Source organism: Alexandromys fortis, unplaced genomic scaffold (assembly GCF_014885135.2).
Source record: "Alexandromys fortis isolate MF-2015 unplaced genomic scaffold, M_Fortis_MF-2015_v1.1 scaffold_427, whole genome shotgun sequence".
In the NCBI taxonomy this organism is placed as follows: domain Eukaryota; kingdom Metazoa; phylum Chordata; class Mammalia; order Rodentia; family Cricetidae; genus Alexandromys; species Alexandromys fortis.
The window spans coordinates 252,402-256,763 of NW_026068298.1; the positions used below are offsets into that span (position 1 = coordinate 252,402).

Here is a 4,362-nt window from a genome sequence, read left to right on the forward strand (position 1 = left end):
TCTACATTATTCATTTAAATAAGAACAGCATATTTATGATGTCAGTGTCACTAAATATATAATATCATATACAAAAATCATTGGTTCAAAATAATGATGATCAGAAATAGAAAAAAAAAACTTATAATGACTTGACTAGATAGGTATTCTGCAATGTAGTAATGTGTAAATTCTTCTGAGAGAGATAATTTAATGTTATAATTGTGTTAACACATTTTTTCATGAAGCTTTTATTACAAAATTCTATGAAATCTTACATTGCCTAAGAAGTTACACCACCACTGAGCACTATATCATCTAATTGAATTATTAACCATGAGAATGTTTATACACTTTACTACTTCCCATCTGTTTTTGTTTTAACATAATGCCAGAGAAGAAATATTAGTATGAGAACTATGTTGCTATTTTTATATTTAATTTTCAGCATTGGCATCTTTTACATGTTAACATTACAACTTCTAGATACGCTCTGCTTTTAATTTTGCAGTAAGTAGATTCATTCACTGAATAAGTTTTTTATTTGTACTAAACATTTTTCTTATAAATGTCTTTACATATTTTCATACTGGCATTTCCTTCTTTGGCGTTTATGAAAATCAGATCTATGGGAATCGTAAGTCAAAAAGGTGGCTTATGTGACAATCACCTTAAATTAAACTGAATATGATGCAGCAGTAAAATGGTCTCTGTTGTCCAATAATTTTAACCATATTGTATAAATGTGAGAAGTTATGCCCTAATCTTGCAGAAGTTAGTAGGGAATACATACTGACTAATTTAATATTGGACTTTAATTCATTTTGAGCAGACCTCTCATATAGAATACTACATGTCAGGGCCTAGAGAAATATCAAATTAGTTAAAGTGTCTTCTGTTTTACAGAAGACTGAGATTCTGCATTTCTCTTTTTTACTTAAATAAATGTAGACAGACACATATGCATGAATAACAAAAAATAAAAAGTGTAGGTTGTAAAGCTTTCTCAGCAGCCATTGTTCTTGCAGAAAACAAGATTCAGTTCTCAGAATCAACATGGTAGTCCATAAACATTTGGAAATTCAGTTTCATGAAATTTGATGCCATATTCAAGTCTCTATAGGTACTGTATATATTATGGGCGCACATATATTCAGGCAGTACACTCATATACATAAAATAAACAAAATCTTAAAAATTAATAAATAACATATAAACTTTAGAAAATTCATTGACAAAAAAGTGAACTTGATATAAATGCATTTTACAATCATCTTTATTCTATATTCTAGTTTTTGCTTGAAATGTTATTGCATTCTTGTGGTTGTTCAAATAAAAATTCTCTTTATGGCTAAAGTATTTAAATGTTTGGTTGCCATTTGGCAAATATTTATGAAAGATTAGGAGGTATAGTCTTTTTAGAGGGAGTATATCACTGAGGGTGGGTTTTAAGACGAAAGTTTATACCATTCTTTTATCACCCTCCTTCTGCCTCCAACTTGTGGACAAGATGGGAACAATCAGCTAAGAATGCTCTTGGCATTGCACCTATCTATTGGTTGCCACAATAACCATGACCATTTTCAGGGGCTCATTCTCTGAAACTACAATCAAGACCCAAATGATGTTGTTTCTTTTATAAGTTGCCCTGGTTATGGAGCATCTTCACAGCAGTAGAAAAGTAACTAACTGTACACACTCTTTCCTTTTTGTCTGTCAAGATCATTAAACATTAATATGATAGTTCACGTTGAGGGGCGATTACAAATCTGTTATATAGAAACTAATACAATTCAGATCTTTTCTCATTAAACTTGTTTTAATGAGTGTCAAAATTCAGTGACACATTTTTGTCAAGTTGTTTCCATTAAAAGTACTGATTTTGAAAACAAATAACTTAAAACTGCCATACCCAGACAAAAATAGGTCAAAAACATTCTCCTATTCTGAAAGGTTTTGCGATGCATTGTTATCATTAACCTGTCTTTTACTATTAAACTTAAATGGCCAATTGAGACAAAGAGTTCTAAGATCATCTTCCACCACTGATTAAGCCTGGGGTGACAGGAAGTAGTGATATTATACATTTAACCTTCCGAACTTTCTGGGCAGAATTGGTTACTTTGCCAGGTCCAGCAGCTTTCCTGTCCACAGCTTTGATGGCACCTGTCTGCCTCATGTCACAAACAGCAAAATGGCCCAGTGGATGATAGTCAGAGAAGCTCTCAACACATGCGGGCTTGCCAGGAACCATATCAATAATGGCTGCATCACCAGATTTCAAAATTTAGGGCCATCTTTCAGCTTCTTACCAGAACGACGATCAATCTTTTCTTTAAGCTCAGAAAACTTGCTTACTATGTGAGCTGTGTGACAATCTAGTACAGGAGCATAACCAACGCTAATTTTGCCTGGGTGGTTCAGGATAATCACCTGAGCAATGAAGTCAGCAGCTTCCATTGGTGGGTCATTTATGCTGTCACCAGAAAGTTTGACACATCTAACATCTTTGACAGACACATTCTTTACATTGAAGCCCACATTGTCCCCAGGTAGAGCTTCACTGAAAGTTTCATGGTCCATTTCAACAGACTTTATTTCTGTTATGACATTTACTGGAGCAAAGATAACCACCATTCCAGGTTTTAAAACGCCTGTTCCCATTTGGCCCACAGAGACAGTTCCAATACCACCAATTTTATACACATCCTGGAGGGGCAGTCACAGAGAGTTGTCAGTTGGACAAGTTGGTGGCAGAATACAATCCAAAGCTCCCAACAGGATGGACCCACTGGCACTGTCATCTTTGCTGCTCATGACTTTCCATCCCTTGAAAAAACTCTTATTAGCCCTTGGCTCCAGCATGTTGTCACAATTCCAACCAGAAATTGGTACAAATGCTGCAGTGTCAGGGATGTAGCCATTATTTTTTTTTAAATATAGGTACTAATTTCCTAACAATTTCCTCATCTCTTCTGTTGTAGGGTGGCTCAGTGGAATCCATTTTGTTGACATCAACAATTAGTTGTTTCACACCCAGGGTATAAGCCAGAAAGGCATGCTCATGGGTCTGCCTGTTCTTGAATATACAATCTTTAAGTTCAACAACACCAGTAGCAACAATCAGGACAGCATAGTCACCTGAGATGTGCTTGTAACTATGGTTTTGATAAATCTCTGTGCCCAGGGGCATCAATGATAGTAACATAGTATTTGCTGGTCTCAAATTTACACAGGGAAATGTCAATAGTAATACCATGCTCACACTCAGCTTTAAGTTTGTCCAAGACCCAGGAGCCTTTACTCATCTCAGCAGCCTTCTATTCAAACTTTTCAAATGTTTTGTTGTCCATACCACCACATTTGTAGATCAGGTGGCCAGTTGTGTTAGACTTCCCTGAATCTAGTTCAATGACAAAGATATTGATATGAGTCTTTTCCTTCTCCATTTTGGCTTTGAATTAGTGGTGGTTTTCACAACACTTGAATTCTGATGGCATACCCATTGTGAAAAATATGTATAATTTATATTTAACATTCAAAACAGTTTTAAAATTTTGGTTCTTTGAGCCATTTAATTAGGGTTTGTGCTTCACTTTTTTTTTAAATATTCACCTTTCTATTTTATATCTTGGCCATAGACTCCCCCATCATCCCCCCCAATCCCTTTTCTCCATTCCCCACTCCCAAAACCCAATTCCCTATTCTTCTGTTTTTATTCATCAAGAACATATCTCCTATGAGTATCAATAAAACATAGCCTATCAAGTTATAGTAATATTAAGCACCTCTCCGTGTGCTAAGGCTGGACAAGGATATTCAGTATGATGAGTAGGGTATCAAAAGCCAATAAAATAGTCAGAGACATCCAGTGTTCCAGCTTGGTTCTCTTATAAAACAATTAATTATTTAAGATTATGAACAGTATATGTAAACATTTTTAGATGCATGTAATGATAGTAAAAGCATGTCTTTTGCTTGTACAATAAAGCTGTGTGAGAGCAAAGTTAGTTACACTTTCTTACATTGTCTCTTAGAAAGAGATATCATGATCCTGAAGATTTTCAGAGGGGTATTTACTTTAAAAATAAAAAGGCAAACTTGAGAAATAAGTTCTGTTGATCTTTTTTTTTTTTCTTATTTCAAAAACAGTGTATTTCTGCTCTTATGAGAGAAGAAGTCCAGTAGGTGGCTATTTGTACCAGCCAACTTTCTATAGATTTCAAAATCTGCCTAGTTAATTTGGAGGAATCAAATCAAAACACATAAAAAGGTTATGCTTAAAACAACAATGACTTCAGACTCAGAAGTAAATTACAGGAAAAGTTCCAAAATGTCATAACAGAAATTGAGAAGTCATTTTCTTTTTTTTCTTTTACTTTT

At 34.5% G+C, this 4,362-nt stretch overlaps 1 pseudogene; it reads right to left on the reverse strand.

The window, feature by feature from the left end:
- Positions 1–2,011: 2,011 nt before the first annotated feature.
- LOC126494971 (elongation factor 1-alpha 1-like) lies at positions 2,012–3,428 on the reverse strand (annotated as a pseudogene).
- Positions 3,429–4,362: the final 934 nt, after the last annotated feature.